This window comes from Pinus tabuliformis, chromosome Q (genome assembly GCF_031772625.1).
Source record: "Pinus tabuliformis cultivar Carrire ecotype Pingquan chromosome Q, CPIR1, whole genome shotgun sequence".
Classification (NCBI taxonomy): Eukaryota; Viridiplantae; Streptophyta; class Pinopsida; order Pinales; family Pinaceae; genus Pinus; species Pinus tabuliformis.
The window spans coordinates 595,483,858-595,509,531 of record NC_142296.1 but is presented as its reverse complement, the minus strand read 5'-3'; positions in this window follow the sequence as shown (position 1 = coordinate 595,509,531).

Sequence of the window (25,674 nt, the reverse complement as noted above, 5' to 3'; positions counted from 1 at the left end):
CCATTAAGGAAGGTTGTATTCACATCCATCTGATGTATCTTCCAACCCATCTCTGTTGGTAGTGCCAATATAGATTTGATCAACGAGTACCTTGCAATATGAGCAAAGGTCTCATCATAATCAATCCCCTCTACCTATGAAAAGCCATGAGCCACAAATCTAGCATTATGCTTCTCCACACTACCATCTACAGCTTGCTTTACCTTGTAAATCTAACGGGAGCTCACCACTGACTTGTCCTCCAGTCTCGGGACCACATCCAAAACACTGTTACAAACTATGTGGTCATACTCCTCCACCATGACATCAATCCAAACCGGCTGCTGCATTGCTTCCTTAAAGGAATATGGCTCTGTCACAACGCATTCACCCATAAGAGACATGTATCCAGTTTACCTCTTAGGTGAGCTCCTCTGCCTGCGCTGAGAAGTGGGTGCTCCCACATTCTCCCACGCATCATCCAACAATCTGTCAGCCTCTCTGGTGCACTTTCTTCCCTCTCTCGAAGACTCTGCTAAGTGGATGTCTCCACTCCCAGATCCTCTGCATGTGGCTACTCCACATCAATATGAGGCTCCTGAACCTTAGGAGCTAAAAGATCCTCATCCACTTGTAGCCCAATCTCCCTCTCAAGGGAAACTCTCATTTCCTTCTCCTCATCGAATTTGACATCACTGCGAAACACTTTCATCCTGTTGGTGGGAAAGTAGACCCGATAGTTGTGAGGTGTATCAGTGGATTCTCCGGTAACTAAGTCTAAAGTTGTGAGGTGTATCAGTGTACCCCACAAATATCCCCAACTTTTCTGTAGGCTCAAGTTTCTTTTGTTCATCTTTGGTCACATGGAAATATACCAATGACCCAAAAATCCAGTAGTGACTAACATATGGCCTCTTATTAGAATAAGCCTCCTCTGGTGTCTTCATCTCAAGTATTCGATGTGGGCTATGGTTGTGAACATAAACCGTTGTGTTGCATGCCTTTGCCCAAAAGTGTAGTGGTAGGCCCTGATCATGCAATATCGCCCTTGTTGACCCTACTATGCTTTTGTTCTTCCTCTCTGCCACCCCATTCTGTTGAGGGTTATGGGATGTCGTCAATTCTCGTTTAATCCCTTCTACTGCATTGAAGTTTTTAAACTCTTTTGAGACATACTCACAACCATTTCCAGTCCATAGAGCTTTAACCTTCTTTCCCGACCCTTTCTCCACCAATGATTTAAACTCACAAAACTTTTTGAAAGTTTGATCCTTTTTCTGCATGAAAAATATCCAGCATTTACGAGAATAGTCATCAACAAATATAACATACTACCTGTGTTTGGCCATGGATGTTGCTGATAATTTTCCACACACATCTAAATGGACTCGCTCTAGAATAACCTCTGCTCGACTGTCTCTGTCTTGAAAGGAAGACTTGGTGTATTTTCCCAAAGTACACCCCTTGCATGTATCAACTTTCTCAAGTGTACCTTTGGGAAGATCGGTGGAGATCGGTTGCAATATCTTCAAAGACCCATGATGCAAGTGTCCCAATCGCCTCTGCCGAAACTCACCAATGTCTCAACTCTACACACTTTCTACTTTTTTGCTCAAAGAAACACACTCCTCTACCTCCAGCTTATAGAGGTTCTTCACCTGAATCCCTATCTTCTTTACTTGACCCGTGGCTATGTGTCAAAGGAACGCCTTTGCTTTTGAGAAGATCACATAATAGCCTCTATCTTCAAGCATGGTAACGGATACCAAGTTCTTCTTCAACTTGGGAACTTACATAACATTCTTCAAGGTTATTGGATCCCTATTCTCCCTTTAAAAAGTAATCGTTCCCAATCTAGTAACATTATCCTTCCCATCATCACCAATATCGATATGCGTCTGGAGATCTTTCTCCTCCAAGTCATTGAATAGCTCTTTGTCACCAGTCATGTGGAATGAAGATCCACTGTCTAAGTACCATACACTACCCATCATTAATGACACCATGCATGCAATGAGGGAAAAGTACAATTCGAATTGAGAGGCCAAAGCCTCACCCACCGCTCCTCTTGAGGACTTCTTCTTGGACTTCTTGAGTGGACAATTTGTAGCAAAATGGCCCAGCTTATTACAATGAAAGCACTTAACTTTCATCATGTCTTTCTTCTTATATCCATGATAAGAATCCGATTTGGAATGGGAAGCTTTCCCTTTCCCCTTCTTCACCTAAATTGCTAAGGAACAGTTCTATTCATCATCAGTGTTTGATGAAGAGCCATCCCTGGTGTTCCTCCTGATCTCCTCCTGCATCAAATCTAACCACAGTTGTTCCCAATCTGGCAGCTTCTCTCGACCGTTGACAGACTCCTAATAAATATGCCAACTCTTTGGGAGTCCTAGAAGAGGAAGACTCACCATATCATCCTGGGAAACCATGATTCCAACACTTCCAAGTTCATCACGACACTGACTGAACATGGTCAAGTATTTTGGAATCATCTCACCTTTCTCCATTTTGATTTTTCGAAGTTTGTCCTTCAATGCCAATTTCCTTTACCCACTGTTGTTCTCAAACAAGTCCGTCAATTCTTTCCACATAGCATATGGAGTTTCCTTGCCATGGAGACTTGACACAAAGTGGTTTCGAACTACCTAAAGTATTATCTGCCTCGCCTTTGCCACACACTTCTTCCATTCAGCCAAATTATGTGCATCCGATGCTGGTGGCTTGGGAATTTCTTGATCAATGAATTCCTTCAAGCCATAGTCCTCTAGAACAACCTCCATTCTGTTCCTCCAGGCTATAATATTTGAGTTTCCTTCCAAGGCATACACGAGCCGCGAACCATAGAAAGCCATCTGTCAATCCTGAAGTATGTATTGCAAATTCAATTTTCACCTATAACCCTAAACTCATAACTTCGAAATCTCCTCTAGTATACTATTCTTTAGCTCTAATACCATGTACAAAACCTCATAGATTCACAAGCTCATGAAATTTACTAAAGCACGGGATGAGAATCTACTTCTACTTTAAACCAATGGAAGTCAGTAGATCGATGAAAACAATATGAACAAGAAGAAGATAAATCAATTGCACATAACACAAGATGTATCTAGGCAAAGCCACTGCTCAAGACCCCACTATTTGTATTGTATATATCATAAATATGAGTGAATATACAAAGCTTTTTTTCACTAGAACAATTCTGCACAAGTATGCTCAACTCTCTCAGCTCACAAGTAAACTCTTGCCCAACACTTAGCCAATTCTACAGCTCTCCAAGTCCCTAATCTCTCGTGTAATTCTTATGATGAATAGCCTGTATTTAAAGGGAATTCATGCTTCCAAAACTACGCAATCCAAATATAGGATCAATCTCTAATGCATGCATGATATTTACACTCTAGTAAATGATACAACCAATAGTACAATGTCCCTGCACTCTAGTGTCAATCGAGTCTTTCTCAGAATCGACATGCATGAGTTTCTAATGAGGGAATCTTCGGTTAACTAGAGTGACACTTGTGGATGCACTAGTGCACCAATTGACTGTTAACTCTCTATTAGTTCCTCAAACAGTTTGGAACTAATTTAACTGAACTTAGCTTAGTAAACTGAGTGATCTAATTTACAACTCAATTTAAACTCATACTGGACCCCTAAAATTTAGGGAGAACATATAGATGACTACAAAAAGACTTCCAACTCAGAATTCCTAAGATAATTAAGTTAATTAACCTTAATTAACAATTTACAAGTTTCTATGAGAATAGAATTCGATTTTAATTCTTAGTTTAATTCAAGGACAAATTAAACTGGAACTTCTTATTGCCATTTCTCAATAGCATATGCATTAATAACTGCATCGATGACAGAAGAGGTAAGACAATATATATTTTCTTTTGATACTACATTCAAAGAATTAAAGAAGTTGAAAGAATTGTATGATTCACACTCAGAACTCGAAATTATTCAGTTGTTGTTGAAGTTGTTTAATTTGGAGATGAAGGATAATGATCCTTTCAAGAGTGCCTCTGAAATAAAAACCATTTTTCATGATATAAAAGCCACTGGAATTGAAGTCGATTTACAACTCACAACTTCTATAAAATTCCTTCACCCTGTCTATTCACACTATTTAGAATCTCTTCAAGCTAGTGGGTAGTTAAAACAAATTACATTTGATTAACTTGTAAACAAAATAGTTGAGAGAGAAAAGGCATTTGGGAAGAAATAGGCTCCATCTAACTCTAACGTAGAAACTTTTTTCCTTGCACAAAACGATCAAAAGTCTCATGTTGAAACTTCTATAGATGATAAAAGTAGTAGAGGTCGTTGTAGGAGAAATTATAGAGGCATGGGTGGGGAACAATCAGGGAGACAGACAAGAAAATGATAAACAACAAAAGAATTTGAATGATAGACCAACCATCAAATGTTTTAGATGTGGTAAAATTGGTGATACTGCTACTAACTGTAAAATACCTTGGGAGAAATTCAGTGAGAGGAGAGAACAATTGAAGGATCATCCACCACCAGATAAGGGAAAATCATCAGAGTTTGCACATTACATTGTTGCTCACTATAATTTTAATATTAATGATGTTTTCAACACTACATTTTCTTCATGGTGAGATAGTTGGATTTTGGATGTAGGAGCTAGTTGTCATATGACATTTAGGTGAGATTTTTTTGAAACTTTCAGTGATGATATTGATGGTATTATTTACTTTGCCGAAAAGTCTCAAATTAAATCATCTGGAATTGGGTCTATTCATTTGAAGATATCGAATCTTGCAGACTATGTTCTACAGGGTATATTTTATATTCCATAGTTTCAACGAAATTTGATGTCTCTTAACCATATTTGGCAGTAGTGGAATTCTATTCATATATTTGATGGCATCATCGAGATACAAAGAGCATGAGATCATGAAGTTATTATGACCAATGTGGAAGAAGGTACACTTTTAAAATTGAATACTTCATTTACTAATTCTCATGAGAATTTTGTTCATTTGGTGCAACAAAATGATATCTTATCTCCCAACCTATTGTGGCATGCTCGATTTGGTCACACCAATTATCACAACATCAGAATTATGAAAAATAAAGGTATTAAAGGTCTTCCTATAGTACTAGGAAAGAGTACACCTTGTGATGCTTGTATTTTGGGAAAACATTATAAACATCCTTTTCATAGTTCTTCTTTCAAATCTTCACGAAAGCTAGGTCTCGTACATTTAGATTTATATTGACCTACACTTATTGCAACTGAAAATGGAAATAAATATGTGTTGACATTTATTCATGATTACTCGAGAATGTGTTGGGTGTATTTGTTGAAAGATAAGTCACAAGTGTTTGAAGTTTTTAAAACTTTTCATTTGATGATTAAAAATGAAACTCAACAGAATATAGGAATTCTCAGAACTAATAACGATGACAAGTATACTTATTGTGACTTTGAAAAATATTTTAAGGACAATGGAATCAAACATCAAACTACCATACCTTATAATCCACAATAGAATGGCGTTGCAGAACGAATGAATATAAATTTGCTTAATATGATTAGATCTATGATGTTTTTTAAGAATGTGAAGTTGATGTTTTGGGGTGAAGTAATTCATTGTGCAACTTATATTATAAATCGTTGTCCTTCTTCTTTTATTAACAACAAAACTCCTTATGAAATTTTGTATGATAAACTCCCAATTTTTCAACATTTCAAAGTTTTTGGATCAAAATGCTATGGTTTGATTCTTAAGCAATAACAAGATAAATTAGCAAGAAGTCGAAAATGTATATTTTTGGGTTATTCTAATACATATAAAGCATACAGGTTGTATGTTGAACAAAATAATAAGTTCATTCTTTCCATAGATGTTATTTTTCTTGAATAAGATAAATATAATTCCACTATTGATAGGAAACTGACTCATTTGGATAAATTTTCCTCTAAAAAGTTTTATTTTGAATCTGATAATGGTGTTCCATGCACTGAAGGGGGGCTCCCATTCTATATCAATTTGTGGTTTTTCCATCTTTGACTCATGAGGATGTTTCTTCTAAAGAAAACTTGGATGATAGTGTTGTTTCTGCAGGGTCAAAAAGTGTTCCTGAAGAACTTGTACTTCAGGATGAACAACCATCATAGCCACTTCAACAACCTTTAAGAATATCTACACATGCTTGAAAAGTTCCAAGTAAATATGGTGATTTTGAAAGAGGAAATCCTTCTAAATGGGATTTAGGTAATGTTTCTCATGAATTCAATCATTATAAAATTAGCGAACCCAGTTGTTTTGAAGAAGCTGCTAATTGTGATGAATGGAAGGATGCGATGAAAAAAGAGTATGATGCACTTATTAAGAATGGAACTTGGAATTTAGTGGATCCTCATGATAGGTGTCAAACCCATTGGTTTCAAATGGGTGTATAAGATCAAATACAAAGCAGATGGTTTTCTTGATAAATACAAGGCAAGGCTTGTAGAAAAAGGCTACACATAGAAGGAAGGTGTTGACTACACAAAGACATTTGCACCTACAACAAAATGGGGCATGATTAGAACTCTATTTTCTCTTGCAGCTGAGAATAGATGGAAGATACACCATATGGATGTTAAAACAACCTTTTTGAATGGAGATTTGAAGGAGGATGTTTATATGTTTTAGCAAGAAGGTTTTGCTGTCAAAGGAAAAGAGAAAAAAGTATGTAAGTTAGTGAAGGCTTTTTATGGACTGAAACAAGGATCTCATGCATGGTATGAAAAATTAACTGAACACCTTCTCAAGTTGAATTATAAGTCATTTGATTTGGATGATGCAACTCTTTTTTTTAAGAACATTGGAAATTTAGTTGTATATATGGTTGTTTATGTAGATGATTTGATGATTACAAGAAATAATGATGACTATATAGTGTCTGTCAAAAGAGACTTGATGAAATTTTTTGAAATGACAGATTTGGGTTTATTCCATTATTATTTAGGGATTGAAGTTGATAAAAAACCTAAATACATTTTCATTTCTCAAAAAACATATATGGGAAATCTATTGAATAGATTTGGGATGCAAGATTGTAATCCTTTCTCTACTCCTATGGCGCAGAATTTGAAGCTTACTTCCACCAAATGAAGTATCTTTGAAGATCCAACAAAGTACAAGCAACTCGTTGCAAGTTTGAATTTTCTAACTACTACTCGACCTGACACAGCTTTTGTTGTAGGGATACTTTCTAGGTTCATGCATCAACCATGTGAAGGTCATTGGAATATAGTAAAGCGAGTGCTCAAGTATTTGAAAGGCACTTGAACATATGGCATCAAATATTCTAAAGTTGTTGATTTCCATCTCACCGATTATTCAGATTCTGATTTTGATGGAGATAAGGAGAATGGAGTCTCTACTTTTGGTTATTTGATGAGTCTTGGATCAACAACCATCAGTTGGAGATAACGAAGGTAATATTTTCCTACTAATTCTACCACTCGAGCTGAATATCTTGCAGCAGCTCAAGCTACAAAAGAAATCATTTGGATTTGCAAAATACTTGAAAACTTGTAGGAGAAACAAAATACTTCAACTCCACTATTCATTGAAAACTCTTCTGCAATTCAGTTGGCCAAGAATATGAAGTTTCATGATAAAAGCAATCATATTAATACCAAATATCACTTGATTTGACACTATGTAGAGGCGAAAGTTATTCATCTGACACATTGTCCTACTTCAGAGAATATCACAGACATATTTACAAAAGCATTGGGACGCGAAAAGATTGAAAGGTTCATAATGTTACTTGGCATGTCAGATGTCCCTTCGGATTAAGGGGGGAAATGTTAACTAATCCTTCATGATTGTTATTGTATAATATGTAATTAGTTTCATCTTTTGTTTTTATATTTAATAACTTACCGAGACACAATTTTCTTGTACCTAGAATTGCACATGTATAAATAAGTGATTTTATCATTAATATGATTTTCTTTCATTGTGGAGTTTATTCTGCCTATGTACATTATCCTTTGCCTTCAAAACCCATACCCATTTTCTGCACTTGCGGCAGTTCCAACTGTTGTAGGTCCAACTGCATATTTTGGCATTCTGCATATTAAACAACACTTATAGTTGGGTGTGTAGCCAGTCCCGGATGTGGAATGAAGCATGACTCAGATCCTTATGTCTTCGTCGTCCCTAATTTCCCAATATTTGGTAATTGCGGCACTTATGTTCTTATAACCTTTTGCACCTGCAACTACTTTATAGTCTTATAGTAAAACAATTACCAACACCTTTTTTTTCAGAAGGAAAAAAACGATTTTTCTTTCCATTAAAAAAAGAGGGAAACTTTACAGTTACATAGGATTTTTTTAGTGATATCCTTCCCATCCAACCCCATTTTCCAATTAATAAAAACAAGGGAGACCATTTAATATCTGTAACCTCCATCTATGGAATTTCAGAAAGCTGCTAATCTATCTAGTACCCGATCATGACAGATCCCAGAACCAATTCCATAAACATAATAAAGACTTTTGTTAAAACATACAAAAAGAGGCATGGGCCCCTGCCACACAAAAATAAAAAAATAAAATACGACATGACTACCCTCATATCTCCATGTCCATTCCACAAGAAAGTGTCATTGGAATAGAACTAGTAATATATCTTTCCCAGGATTTCTCTACACCTTTGTTTTGATAATAAATCAACTTCAATTCTAGGAAACGATGAAATCATAGACGTGCTTTTTATCATCCATTGTGAAAGGGCTTGAACCTACACGGTGGATCACTAATTTTCCCACTTAATTATCACTTTATAATCTTCAAGCACATCAATCTTGGCAATGTCCAACCACTTGGAACAATAGAGGATACCCCAATATTCTAGTAACTATGTTCTCGTATTATAACCACTTCTTCCACTACACCATTTAAACTTATAGAAGTCACTAAGATTCGTGAAAATCAACACGTATCTTCTTATAACCTTTTGCACAAGAAACCTTATAGTCTTACAGTTAAAAAAAAAACTTTAGATCTTCTTATAACCTTTTGCACGAGCAAATTTATAGTCTTACAATAATAATAAAAACTTCGGTAAAAACATCATTTTGGGCCTTGACAAAGGAAGGGAGGAAAGTAAGTGATTCCAACAATAAATAACAAGCTCGTCTCTAGTATGCAAGTCCCTAATCATTCTTCTCTATTTTCCTGGAACTTTTGTCATAAGTTGTGGCAACCTTCATCACGATTCTCTTGATCAATGCTTCGATGGAACTAGCTCTGCACATCGACAATCAAACATCATCAAATATGAACGTGTCACGCTCTATGAAATAGAAGTGGCAACAATACTCACCAAAACTCACTTTCAGGCACTCATGGCCATGAGCATGCCACTCAACACCCTGGCATCGTCCATTTGCACATCAACGTGCATTGTTGTCTGGTGCATCTTTTTGGTCACCACAGAGGCTAAGGCCTTCAAGCAGTAGAGCAGGATTATGAGTAAAAACATTATTAGTAGGTACATCCACAGAAACAATGTGATCCTATAATGGTCTCCATAGAATCCCGAAGTGGACACCAATGGTAGCAACAGGATGCAATAACTTAGCGCATATTGAGTTCTTATTGTTCAAACGTTTGTAGCTTACCGCTTCTACACAGAAAGTTTGTTCCATGGACAAATGAATGTAACTAATTACTGAAATATTTTCTGATTGGTTTTGTTCCCTCCTCTGAGAAAGTTAAATCAGAACAGCTTTGATACCTAATTAAAAATTCTAAATTCTTTTTAATTTAATTAATTAAATAATTATAGTCTATGGCCTTGGATAGATAGTGATGGGCTATGTTACCAAAAACAAGGAACAAGAAATGAAACAAGAAATGAGAATGATACGATAAATGAAGTTTGGAGGTTTCTCATATAAGAAACTAGGAGAGAGAAAAAATCAAGATTAAAGTTGAACTATAAACAAATCATTAACCATAAACATCCAATATTTCTTCTTTTGAAATTATAAAGAAACATTCATAAATAGCGAAATTCCATATTTTGTTGTGACATTTCATTTTTTGCAAAGTTAAACTAACATGGTTGAATTGAGGCTTCTGTGATCCATAACAATTATAAGAAGAAATATTTCGGTGTAAATCACATTCAGAAAATCATTGTCGACGCGTTTCGAACCAACCAGTGTGGTTCATCGTCAGGACAAGTTGAAAAATCAGATCTATCTTTGCCAGTTAAACTAACTGGCAAAGATAGATCTGATTTTTCAACTTGTCCTGACGATGAACCACACTGGTTGATTCGAAATGCGTCGAAAATGATTTTCTGAATGTGATTTACACCGAAATATTTCTTCTTATAATTAAACTAACATTATAGAATTATGTTGAAAATAGCAACAAGAAATGATAAAAATAGAATCCAGAATATTTCAATTTTCATTTGTCCTTGAATTAAAATTGTGAATTAAAATCGAATTTAGTCTCACCAGTTGCTTGGAAATAATTAATTAATTCATTATGGATTAATTAGTTGGTGAAATTCAAGTTAGAAGTCTTTCTAAAGTCATCCAAGAGTTATCCCTTAAATTAAGGAGATAAGCCTTAAATTAAAGAGATAAGATTGAGTTATATTTGAGTTGTAATTAGTTAGCTCAGTTTATTGAGTTAAGTCCAGTTAAATTAGTTCCATACTGTTTGAGGAACTAATGGTGAGTTATCAGTCAGTTGATGCATGCATGCACTCAACTAGTGTACTCCAGTTAACTAAAGATTCCCTCATCAGAAACTCATGCATGTCTATTCTGAGAAGGACCCAATTGAGATTAAAGACAAGGACAGTGTACTATCAGTTGCATGTGTTTTCTTATAAAGGAAACTCATGCATGCAGTCAAGGTAAGGTTCCTTGAGGATTGTGTAGTTTTACAGTGTGTAAGAGCAATGTTTCACTTGGTTGAAGGTGAATCATCCCAGAGGAATAGCGCAAGGGAATAGGAGATTGGAGGGCAGAGGAGAAGGCTTGTGAGAAGCCTGGATTGCCTGTGAGAATCTGTGAGGATTGTACTAAGAGCTGGCTAGCTGTGAGAGCTAAGGATTTTTATAATTCCTATGTATTTCCACCTTGTATAATAATACAGATAGTGGGGTTTTTAGCTGAGGCTTTCCCCAGATTATTTTCATGTGTATTGTGCATTGATTCTTCTTCTTATGGTTATATGTGTTCAGCTCTGATTCAGCTCGATATTTAAGCTTCCGCAAAGAAAATTGATAGTAGAAGTAGATTATAGTATTTTTCTTTGGTTATATTGTGTTATCGGGTTAATCTACAGTCAGATTTTCTACATGGTCTTAGAGCAAGATTTGTAGAGAATTTGTAGAATTTGTACATGGTATCGGAGCCAAGTTTATCGGAGTTGTGAACAATATACAGAGAAGAGAATTTGAAGATTGAAATTCGGGGTTGCAGGTGCAAATTGAATTCATATCATACTTCAATTGAGATGGGACATTATGCGACTAAGTGCCCATCGAAGAAGTCCAAGAAGGGATCCTCAGAATGATCGGAAGGTGAGGCACTAGCCTCTCAGTTCGAAATGGACTTTGCCCTCATCATATGCATGGTGTCATCGATGATGGGTTATGTATGGTCTATTGATAGTGGAGCCTCATTCCACATGACCGGTGATAAAAGTTTGTTCAGTGCCTTGGAGAAGAAAGACCTCAAGATGCGCATAGAGATGGGTGACGACGAAAGGTATAGTGTCTCAGGAGTGGGCACGGTTGCCTTTCAGAGGGAGCATGGAGCTCCTATCACCTTGACAGATGTGAAATATATGCCTGGACTAAAGAAGAACTTGGTATTGGTCGCTTTTTGGAAGACCGTGGCTATGATGTGTTTTTTAGTAAGGGAAAGGTTTTCCTTAGACACATTACCACGAGACAAGTGAAACAGATCGGTTCACGAGTTAAGAACCTGTATGCTCTTGAGTTTCAAGATGCATGAAAAGCCTTGAGGAGCAAGGAAAATGTTAGAGACTTGGTGGTTGAGAGGGAGAGTAAATTACCTCTCAACATGCAGTCCCAAAAGAAGTCTCAGACAATTGTGGAGGAGCCACAATTGGAGAAGCAGAGAGGAGACCGAGTGAAGAGATCCACTCATGTAGATACTTGCATTAGGGGGGAATTTCGATCCAAGTGGGTAGAGGGATCACATGCAGCCATACCTCCAGGTGTGAGGTGGGGCAATGTGAAGTGATAGTCCCAAGAAGGCTGAAATTGGGCAGGGTCCATTGAGAGGTTTTATCTCATGGATCATACCTTGCTACGAGAGCCCAAAGTACATAGTAGCAGGAGGAATTAGTGGGATTGATGTAGTCAGAGATCAAAGTGACAGAGGCTAGGGAAGTCAGATACTGAAGGGCGCAGAGAAGGATTAACATCAGTGCAGAAAGGTAGAGTCAACAGAAGTACAAAGTTTTTAGTTGACAGAGGCAATAGCAGTTTGAGACTTTGATGACAGATGCATCATACTGATTCAGGTTGGATGTTTTTTTTTTTGTTTCTGGAGTTGCTGGAGCAACAACACTAGAGAGAAGTGTTGCATGCATAACCTTCCAAAGGTTCATGATCGGGATTGAGTTGAATTCCTTTCTTGTTGAGAGGGAGTGTTGAAAATAGCAACAAGAAATGATAGAATCCAGAATATTCCAATTTTAATTTGTCCTTGAATTAAAATTGTGAATTAAAATCGAATTTAGTCTCACCCGCTGCTTGAAAATAATTAATTAATTCATTATGGATTAATTAGTTGGAGAAATTCAAGTTAGAAGTCTTTTTGAAGTCATTCAAGAGTTATCCCTTAAATTAAGGATATAAGCCTTAAATTAAGGAGATAAGATTAAGTTATATTTGAGTTGTAACTAGTTAGCTCAGTTTACTAATTTAAGTCTAGTTAAATTAGTTCCAAACTGTTTGAGGAACTAATGGTGAGTTATCAGTCAGTTGATGCATGTATGCACTCAACTAGTGTACTCTAGTTAACTAAATATTCCCTCATTAGAAACTCATGCATGTCTATTATGAGAAAGACCCAGTTGAGATTAAAGACAAGGATAATGTACTATCAGTTGCATGTGTTTTGCTATAAACGAAACTCATGCATGCAGTCAAGGTAAGGTTCTTTGAGTATTGCACAGTTTTATAGTGTGTAAGAGCAATGTTCCACTTGGTTGAAGGTGAATCATCCTAGAGGAAAAACACAAGGAAATAGGAGCTTGGAGAACAGAGGAGAAGGCTTGTGAGAAGCCTGGATTGCCTGTGAGCATCTGTGAGGATTGTGCTAAGAGTTGGCTAGCTGTGAGAGCCAAGGCTTTGTATAATTCCTATGTATTTCCACCTTATATGATAATATAGATGGTGTTTTTATTTGAGGCTTTCCCCAAAGTATTTTCATGTGTATTGTGCATTGATTCTCCTTCTTATGGTTATGTATGTTGAGCTCTGATTCACCTCGATGTTTAAGCTTCCGCAAAGCAAATTGATAGTAGAAGTAGATTATACTATTTTTCTTTGGTTATATTGCATTATCGGGTTAATCTACTGTCATATTTTCTATATGGTCTTAGAGCGAGATTTGTAGAGAATTGCTGAATTTCTACAAATTATATCTAGCCAGTTTTACATAAAGATAGACAATTCGATTTTATATTTTGATGACATTTCATTTTGTGCAGAATTGAAAAAAATTACAGAATTTTAAGGTCCTTGGATAAAATCTATATTTATAGATTATACTATAAATATTTTAAATTTATATATAGCATTTAATTAAAAAATAATAATTTTTCAGTTTTTATCGATAAAATTGTTATGATATTGGTGCGAACTTGATTACCATGTCAAGCATTTGTTCTCTGCGTGGACACAACATGTTATCGCTCAAAATGTTTGACATACATTGTGAAGAAAAAATTGTTGGGGACATGTAGTTTTGCTAATATGGCAACAAATCCTTTCCATGCTATGTTCTATTTGACTTGGATTGAAGTTTCTCCTTCCTCTATTAGAGAAGTGATAAAAAACTTAGGTATGAATATAAAGGAGGTTATCTATTTTTTTATTTTACCATCATTCGCTGACTACTTATTCTTTGATATCAGAATGAAAACCATATGATTTTAAAATGCAGTAACAACAAATGGTTATGCCAGGCTGCAGATAATTTAATCTTCAGAAATAACTAAATCATTACATAGTAGTTATATCTAAAACATTCTTAGTTTTTCTAATTTCTACTCGTGATCTATTTTCTTTTTCAATTGAATGGGTCTTTATTCTTGCTTTAATGAAATTTGTTCGTGTTATTGAAAACTTGGAATAGAGGATTAGGAATGCAGTTGTCTAGTGTCTGATACTTTCAATGAATTCTTTAATACTTGTTAGGCAAGCATAACAAAACCAAAAAGCACGAAGTTATGAAGTAGAATAAACAACTAGAATCAAAACAACTGGCTAAGAAAGAGATTATTAGCTGTAATGGGAGGGAAATCCAATTGTAAGTCAAAACATTTTTTCGGAAAAGTTCAACTAGAGAGATTGGAGCTTGTACCTAAGAATTGAGATATTTGTTCAGAAGAAAGAGACAATGGCGTTGAATCTAAGTCGCTAGGGGCGTGAAGCTGCTTGGCTTGGGAGTCAGCTATGATTTGTGCCTTGTCTGCATCTGATGAGTGATGAGTTTTCTCTCCTCTATGGCTTAAATCCTTGAAAAACCATGGGCAAGTGCACAACTAAATAGGAAAAATCACTTGCATGTATAGATTGAAAAGATAACTGGTTTGCATGGGTGGCTGAAGAGCTATAAAAGGAAAATAACTTGCATGTATAACTCGAAAAGGAAACTGACATTTTTTGAACTAAACTAGAGTTAACATGAGTTTGGACAGGAAATCCAGAAACGACGTGTTTCACAGGTAACGTGTTTCTGACCGCTGGAAATGAAAATGGGTGTATAAGACGATGCTTTCCATGTCATCAGGTTTTTAGAGCGGTTTCTCTAAGAAACGATTCCCATCGTCTTGTTTCTGGTAACCAGGGTGATGGGTGCTCTGTTAAGGCACTTTTTTATGTGTATTGAACATGATGAAGATGCAGTCTTGCCAAGCTTACAAAAAAAATTAATAAAATAATTATAATTATATATTATGTTTTTATCTTGCAACTCAACTAAAAACCCTTAAACCACACATCGTTATAAAAATAAAATATTTTGAATATGTTATAGTTTAAATTTTCTAAATTAGTTTATTATATAATTTTAATTAATTTTATTTTAAAATTGTAAAATATTTATTGGAATGGTAAATTTGAGTTGTGAAATATATATGTTTTAGGTTTGAATTATAAAACATGTAATTTTAAATGTCAGTTTTAAATATGCCAAATTTATTTATATATTCAAAATATAATTTAAATAATAATAATTGAAAAAAAGCCAAGAATTAATTTTAATTTATTAACAATCAGAATTAAAAATTAAAAACATCTTTCAAATTTTAAATATAATTTTATTTTATACCCTATTAGATATTTTATCATTTTTATTTTTTAATTTTAGAGAGGATATGAATTCATTAAACATGGTGTCCTTTTAAATTTCCATAAAAAGATTTTGATTTTGAATTTATTAGAGGAAACCATATTTGAATTATTTAAATCCATGTGAAATATACAATTTCTTTATATATAGTGAGAGATAAACATTTTTTTAAATTTCTTTATTTAATATGTATATAATTTTATTTTATTATATTAATACACATTTATTTTGGAATAAGATTTAGAAAATTTTAATTTAATTATCAATAACTATTGAGTGGATAGTAAGATTTAATCTACATGGAATATTTTAAAATATTCTTAATAATATTGATAAATCTACATGGAATATTTTAAAATATTCTTAATAATATTGATAAATCAAAAGTTAATATTTATCTCAAAATTAGTTATGCTTTTTTTAATTTTTCAATTAAATTAATTGATTTAAAAAATATTATATGAATATGAGTTATGGTTTTTTGGACATGTAGTATTAATAAATCTATAATCTTAGCTGATAATAATAAATCCTATCTACAAATTATGAATCTTTATATAAGAAAACGGAAATAAATTTAAATGATTAAAGATATTCCTACATGTATTTTATAATTTAGATAATTTTTATAATATTTTTAAATCTTAACAATATAGCATATATTATAACATAAATGTTATCAACATTCACTAACAATTTAATTTATATAAATACACTTTAATAAATTGAATTTACAAGTTCTTATCAATCTTAATATAAACCACCATTGACTATGCGTTGGTATTTTTAATATAACCTTACGCTTGATGTGGAGCCAAACAGCAAGTTGTCGTTATAGAACTGCATGTTGTCACTATATCTATGTTTGGCGGATATAAAATGATAACACACACTGACGCAAGCAGACAAGTCATGATCCTTCCTCTATGATTAGAGGATTAAAAATAATACTCCTCCCGTTGTATAGAGACATGTTGGTAATATTACAGTGATATGGGGTTTGTATAGAGGCATGTTGGTAATATTACAGTGATATGGGGTTTAATAGTAAGTTTTGTTGGGTGAAATCCATGAGATGAGGGTTCAAATCTCATTGAGTATATATATGACCTATTGTGTTTTGGCTAGAAGAGTAGGTGATCCCATAGCGGACGTTTCAGCTCTTGTTGAGGCATAAGTTTCCTGCTATTGTGCGGCTTGCAGGGTCTCTTGTTGAGGCATAAGTTTCCTGCTATTGTGCGGCTTGTACGCTGTTGCACGTAGCCTAGGTTTATAGTGGCAGCTAGTTAGATTGAGTTTATAGTGGCAGCCAATTAGATTTGATCTTGAGTCTGTTCAGGGTAACTCTCACCAATTACCAATTATCCTAAATTTAAAAAAAAATAATAAATAAATAAATAAATATTACATGAGTGGTGGGCTAAAAACATTATGAATTTATTGGTAGGTTGGTCTATCCATTTATGAGTGAAATTTTCGATGCCCCACATAGTGAGTGGAATATTCGATACACCCTCATCATGAGTGGATTATATATTATAATAGTTGGGATTGTGTCGATTAGTGAAATACATGTAGTTCTCATTCGTATTATATGTATGTGTGATTATATATTTAATTATTGTTAAATTTATTGGTAGAGTTTTGGGTTTTACAAATAGGAGTTTATTTGATTAGTTAGGAATTTGTTAGGGTTTAGTTAGTTTAGAGATTTTATTTTAGTTAGTTTTTTTTTACATTAAAGCGTGAGACAATTGATGTATAAATATTTGTAATATTATAGATGCCAATGTCGAACACTCACTTTTTGTTTCTTAATTTAAATATATTTAAATTAAAATAAAAACAATAAGAAAATTAAAATTACATTATCCCATTTTATAGCAATAAGACAATAACATTTAAGCAAAGAAATATAATAGTTTTTATTACATTTATTATTTATTATAGTAGTTTTTTTTAATAGTTATTTGATGTTAGTAAATGAATGATTGATTGAAAATTTCTAAAAAAAATATTAGAGTTTATATATATACTCACATTTGGAAAAAAATGAAATATGTATAAGTAATATATATATATATATATATAAAAACTCAAATTTGGAAAAAAATGAAATATGTATAATTAATATATATATATATATATATATATAAACTCAAATTTGGAAAAAAATGAAATATGTATAAGTAAATTTTAATAATCATTTTTATTTAATATTTTGTAAAAATACTTAAATTTTCGTTCACATAATTTAAGTCAAATCTCATGTTTTTGGAGTGTCGTTAAATGCAAGTTTATGGCATCCCATTAAATAATAATTGCACAAGTTCACCCACCATTATAGTAGAGCTTTAGGATTGTACGTCATGGCTGTGTGGAAAAATTTTAACAAATTTAGAATTTATCAGTCTTCAAGTTGTCGACGATCAGCAAAATGGGGACGAAGGGCCACTGCGAAAAGTTATTCTTAAATATAGTTGAATCAATGTGGACCATGTATTTTAATTGTTTATGGAAATTACTACATTAAAAAAATACAAATTTTTAAATATAGTTGAATCGATGTGGTCCATGTATTTTCAATTGTTTATGGAGATTACTACATTAAAAAAATACATATGGCATGAGATGGGTGAGGATGACGTTCCAGGAAATGAAATCTAAATTTCATTCATTAATAGTTTCAATAGAATTTAAGGATGAGGATGTTACAAAAAAGTAGAGATGATATTGTATTTTGATATGGTTATATATGGGGTGATAGATTTACTTAATATAATGATTATATAATGATATCTAAACTAATTATATTGAAGATAAATAAATTTAAATATTAATAAAAAAAATAAAATTTAATTCAAAATGTTAAGTTATAAAAAATTACATAATTTTTTTTGGTCAAAGGAAAAATAATACTAGATCAAAATAAAAATCCAATGTCTAATACCAGCAAATATAATAATGTCTACTCTTGACTTATTGCGATATTAAAGCAAAAGATCTGAGAGAGGACACATATATGAAAACTGTAGAAAGTAGGGGAGTAGAAGTGTTTGTAGATGAGTGCGGTTTGTTATTATGAATTTGAGGTGTTTTGTTTTTCCATGAAGTGATCCGTCTCTGTCAGACACTTTTGTCTCTACCTATGAATTTCTTGGAGCTAGACTTTTGTTACCGAGTTGTGGAAGAGTGGATCCTTGTTGTTAGTGGTCCTTGATTTGAAATGCTATAGAGTGTGGGGACAAAACAGACTACTGTATGAACCATAGGCTTTATGAGTCATGTGTATAGCTTGGCTATTGATGCCCATCATATTGCAGGGTGTGTCACCTAGACCTTGCAATGGCTCTGGAGATTGGTATCATCCAAGTGTATTTATTGTTGGAGTTGACTGTTGGGAAAGAGAGCATCATTCACCCATTTAATTAGCAGGAAACACACTAGGAGGTGCAAGAAACATGTGAAATGACACTCTAAAGATTAAGAAAAGAAAAAGAGGATGAGGGAAAGCTCTACCTGCAGATATCTAGCAGAGGACGTGTGTGGAATGGATTATCAATCCAAAAGTTGAACGGATTAATTCTTACATGCTGATCAAGTAATCTCCCCCTTGATTTTTCTTTTTCTACATACATTGGAGTGTGGAATCTAGAATGAGGCTCACACTTTTGATGAACACAAGTAGTCACTCATTTGAAAGGGAGTATGCGACAAAGGAGAATTCAAAATTGTTGGAGTCGATATATAGCATGGAATTATTTAGTTAGATATGACTGTTGACAACGTAGAAGCTTTGATTGGACAATGTTTCTAGAGATCATGAGAGTTCCCACAAGGGATTATGTGGACTAACTTGAGAGAAGAGCTGAAGAAGTAGAGTCTATGCTTTAGTACTCAGATGTTCACAAAGATTGTGGTGCGCCCAGTTTTTCTCAAAGGCTAAAAGGTTTTAGCATAGTGCATGCCATTTTCAAGAAAGAAAATGAAGCAATGGCAAAGATTATCCTCATCACTACATTGGCAGAGAGTTATGTTTCTCCATTTCCATAAGATAATCACCTTGACAACTTTTCTAGCCGGCAGAGGGTCATTGTAGAAGGAAGAGGCTCTAAATCAATCCACCGTGAGAGTGGTGTGTTGCAAGTAAGTGAACTTCAATAATTCGTTGGAAAATGATGGATCTACTCATAGACCTAGAAGGGTATATCTATTATTTGAATTTCTATATTTGATGTCTGGATCTTATCGATCTGTTAGCTTTGAAGCTTGATCTAATTTCATACCGACTTCTTAAATGTTTGGATCCATTGATATAGAGTATAAATATGATGAATGTGTCAAATTTAAGGTTGCAAAGCCAAAGTCTGTTTCAAATGCTATGTAGATTCGCTATGGTTTTTCTCTCTTAATGAATTTACATGTGGTTCAAGTAGTTTTGTTTAAGGAGGACTTATGCCTATCCCAATGAAGTTGTTTCTTATTGTATTGCAATGCAACTGCAATTCTTTGTAAAGAAGGAAATGAGAAGGTTCAATACATTTTGTCTTTGGATGTTACTACATTGTCTGTTGAATTGGAAATTGCTAGAGGAGTGATGATTGTTTTTATGGAAAGGCGGAGGAGGAGAAACCAAAATTTCACACAAAAATAAATTTCTATTCATAAATCTCTCTCAAATACAACTGTCCATAGAGTTGTGGATCTCCCTTTTCACACATGCTACAATAACCTGACCATGGGTATATAAGGAACACACTTACTAATTATGGATTCATGATAAACTCTAACTCGACTTAACTCAACTCTGGCTAAATTATTCATGAAAACTCACACTAATTTATTATATTTTTCCAAATATAGATTGAACTTGAACTAACTCATATTGACTCTCCATACACTGCATGCATATAAGAGTAATTTACTATTTTTGACACTCCCCATTAATTATGACTGTATGACTCAACATAACTCAAACATGAATGAACATGACTCAACTATGCTTGCTAGTCTTACTATAAAAATTGACTCAATCATCACTTAAACATGTCTATTGGCCTAAGTCTCAGCTAGGCTTACAATGAAAAACTTTTTACAAATTGAAATTTTCTTTCTCGTTTCTTCCAAATTCTATACCCTCGAAATTGATTAATTCTTGTTTGTGCTTTCTTTCTGTAAGATCCATATTTCTTCGCTTGTTGCTTTTGTAATTTGTCTTTGACCTCTCTTTTATTTGTTCTGAAAAGCAATCTAATCATGTCTTCTACAACTTCCTCTTCAAAGATTCTTTAGCTGATGGACTATTGCGACAACTCTTCATATTCAAACTGTGAACTTTTCTCTACTTCTTGCGCTTCCCGTTCCTGATCTTATTTCTGACATATTTCTTGATAGCAAAATCTGATCTCTTCTTGATCCATTATTGAAATATTATCTCATTGTTTTCTTCTTCATCTTCAGAAACTTCCATGTCCTTTCCTACATCTTTTTCTTCATCTTCTTTTTCAACTGGACTGCTATCCTGTGTAGTTGCACACTCAAAATAAATATTAGAAATATATTCATTATGGTCTGTGGTGAGAGGTTTCTTCTCTTCCTCTTCCTCTTCCTTCACTGCCTCCTTTGCCACTTCTTTACAAACTTTTTTTGCCGTGAACAAGTTGTCTTCCACTTGGCTTCTAAACACAAGTGGGATTCTCTCACCAAATAACAACATATCAATTAGATATTTTTGTTGCATCATGTGCAATCACTCATCACCGGTTAATGATTCTTTATTAAATTTAACATCAACAATTTCATTCAAGAAAACACTTTCTACTCCATTGGCATCTTCATCTATGACAAACTCAACTGCTTCTAGTCCACACACTACTTCATGAGAAGTTCCAACTTTTCCTTCATAACTTGTTGCTACAATGGAATTTTCAACCATCAATTCTTCATAAAATATGGAGCTTACAATATTTCCATGATCAATCCTTGTTTCAAAAAGTTTACCACAAATATCATCAACATATATTGCATCCACTCCATGGTGGGATATCCGAGCATGCATGTGCTCACTAACAATTTCAACTTCACCCATTCATCGGCTATTGTTGAGTTCAGAAATTCACATCTCACTTTGCAGTCATCATCCACATATGTCTCATTATAGTGGGATTCAAAATAATCTTCACTATCCACGTTACAGTGGAGTTCTCGAGCATAAAAAGTTGTTGGTAAGAATTTTGATTTTTGGGTTGTCAAAATGCAAAATTTTCTTCGATATAAAGCTCTGATACCATTTGATGGAAAGGGAGATGAGGAAAAACACAAATTTCACACACAAAAAAAAAAAAAATCTATTCATAAAGCTCTCTTACATACAACCATCCATAAAGTTACGGCTCTGGATTTTCACACACGCTACAATGACCCAACCACAGGTATATAAAGACCACAGTTACTTATCATGGAATCATGACAGACTCTAACTTGACTTGACTCAACTCCAACTAACTTGTTCATGTAAGCTCACGTTAAATTATACATTTCCAAATATAGATCGAACTCGAACTAAATCACACTAACTCTTGATGTGTTGCATGCATATGGGAGTAATTTAGTATTTCCAACATGTTTTGATCCCACAGAACATAACTATTCCCATGAAGAAAGAACAAGTCTTCCCTACATACTCTGACAATAAGTCCGGTGTTTTGATCTAAGTATTTAATGGTGTAAGATCTTGAACTAAGTCAGCGTTCCTATGAAGGTGAAAGAGTACGAACCAAGTGAGTATGCTATGGGACGAAGATTCTTAACATTATCAAGGAGCTTGGCTTTCTTGTTGACAGAATTTTGTTTGCAAATGTAGTTGAGAGACGAAATATTTGGGCCAATGGTTTGACTACTTCATTGAGTATTTTGGAATGAAAAGAGAAAAAGAAGGGGAAAGATCGACAGTTGTTCATCAGAGGAATTTATATGGTGATTAAATTTTACCTTTGAATCTGTCAATGTTGTTTGTTTTGCATGTCTTTGCAACATCTTAGGAGCATTATCAACACATTATAGTTGTTGTTGTGATGTTTTTTAATGAGCGGAAATGAAAACATGAATGTAGGGGAAGAGGGATAGGTTTTGTGGTAGTATCAAGCCTAACTTCTCTTACCTTGCACTTAGTCAAGTCAGTTGATCGATTTTGTGCACATTTTTCTTTGGCATGAGTGCTTTAACAAATATATGTTGATGGCATTCAAATAATCACTAGAGTGGAGGATTGTTCATACCAAACATGCGCCCATGTCAGTCTTTGTATTTGGAGAATCATTGGAGCGCAATGTAGAGTTGTTGTGCAATATTGAGCCCGTGTTGTGTGTGCATTCATCATTTACAAAGGACCTAATGGAGACATAAATAGTTTATTTTTTAGCATGTGCTCAGGGAGAAATAATGCAATTTTCTTCTCTTCTCTATAATCTAATTAAATATTTCCGTACTAGTCGTGGTCATGGTTTACCATGAAAACGATAATAGGGAAATCTATTGGTTGTGTGTTGTGACGTAATTAGAGGTTGAAGATAAATTCGAAAATTTTTCGACATAGTATAGTTGATAATGTTATTGGAAGGGTTACTAAATGACAAATAAAGTATGGGCAATGTGCATGAGGAATTTCGCAAGCATTTATGGGGGATTATTTTCAGTTTATAGCTATATTTATTTTGAAAGAAATTGATAAGAATGCAACAACAATATATAATGTCCATGTGCCTACATCTATGGATACTTTATGGGTTGCAACAAGCCATAGAGGTTTCAGGTGTTTGTTTATGTGTTATTGAGAAGTGTGATATGACATGGCAAATGCAGTGGTACGACCACATATTTGACGCAATATATCCAAGTTCAATTCCAAGAGGTTTTGTAGCCTTACAAGAAAGAGAGAAGGATATTGCAAAGAGATCAAGTGCGAGCTTTCAAAATTTGATAGAATTAAGAGAGAGAGTGAAGTTGCATGAACCCTAATATGAACTCTATTACATAGTTGCAACATCGTGTATGGAGATTCTTGGAGCACAATCTATGTGAAGGAAACCTACAAGTTGTGTAAAGAAGCATGGACATCATGTATGCAGCTACTTGGAGCATAATCTATCTAAAGGAAACTTTCAAGTTGTGTGAAGTATCATTGAGGAGGTGATTTTTTGTCTTGGTAACATTGTCATAAATTTATATATTGATCCTAGGTAACTCAATCTATAAATGTGGTTATTTTGTCAAAATTTGTGACTCTATCAAATGATAGGTGTAGCAAGGGAATCCAAGAAAAATGTTGAATGAAGATGCTTATGATGAAACATCAAAAGATGACCAATGTATGAAATAATTGTAGAAGAAAATAATGATCATGTGATTTTGATAATATCTATTTTTAATGTATGTAATGTTGCAATGTGTTGTGATGTAAACTCATTCTTGAGACTGCACAGTGAAAAAATGTTGTAGTAAAAAGGGAGTAAAAAGGGAGTTCTAGCTACGATTTTTCTAATTAAACTATTTTTCAATTGGTGGATTATAATTAGGACTTTCATTTCGGTAGGTGCAGAGAATGTAAGACGGATATGGATACATCCCATATCCATACTACTTACCCAGAAAATTGGCAAGCAAAACAAATGGCACCCATGTATCTTAATAGATAAAAGTAAGTCCATAGGATGGTTAGTGAATTAATCTTTATGGTCATATTAATGTCAGACCTCGAAGTATAATAGGTTCTTGATTGATTTGAAGTATCACTGGTACATTGGTTTCTAGCTAGTAAGTAATACCAGTTCTTCAGATGAAGGTAGGAGCATGGACACCCTTTGAGGTGGAAGCAAGTTGCATTGTTCTCACTTGAGATAACAACGTGTTGGGTGCAAACTAAGTGGAAATATGAGTTTGCAGTAAATATGAGTTTGCAGTAGGGAGGATAGAGGGGTTTTGATTACAATAGAGTGATCTCTGGCATTTGGTCCAGAGAATGAAAATAATAGTATTTATGGAAGATTGAATGCTTATTGAAGCATGATGGTGACAACGGATATTAGATGGTTGTAATAACAACAAGGGAAATTGTGTGATGATGGGAAAAAAAAGGTGCAATCGTTAGAGCTGTGTGGAATATAGTAGACATGTAATGTGTGTTATACATGTATTTGTAAGAAAGTCTATAGAGTTATGTTTCAGTTGATTGAGTACCTGATATATCCATGAAAGAATTTTTTAATTGTACTTCAGATAAATGATGGTGTATCCCTAGAATGTTTGTGGTAATCTAGAAAGAACTTGAGAGAGGGAAGTAGATAGGGATTTTTGTAGAATCTGTGTGATGCATGAACATAGATAGCAGGGTTGAGGGCTAACTAAGGAAACCCAAAGCATGGTTAAGGGGAAGTAAAGAAAACCCAGAGCATGGTTACGTATCATCCTAGAAAAAACAGGGTGATGATGGTGGTGGCATAGGGGGGATTAAAGGTATAGGTATGAAAGTAAGGATGATGGAATGAATCATGTCTTTGAAGGGACACCCTAGTAAACCAACGATTGCAGTGGCTAGTGACACATGCATTTTCATCCATTGTTGTTCCTGAATATTGATGTCAACATTTTTTGTTATAATGTTTATAAATTCTAGTTTGGTTTACTGATATACTTTGCTAATTAGGAGGTGCTTCAGTTTATAATGGAATGTGTTGTAGCAAACAACATATTGGTGAGGACCTCAACTGATTGAGATTAAGTAGTTGTTAAGGAGGAGTGTTAGAATATGTAACTACTACTTGTGTTATATGTGTGTGTGATCATATATTTAATTATTATTGATTTTATTGGTTATTATTGTGTAACACCCTCCTCCCACATCTACCCAAGTAACTAGCCAAGTAGGGTAAATATACGACGAGAGGCTACTATAAAGGGATTCAATCTCCTAGGTGACCTTAAGGAAGTGGAATCAACGTAAACATACCACACAGACCCTCCACATTAGCAGCAAGACTCCCAGGAGCCAACCCAACCACTCAGGTAACC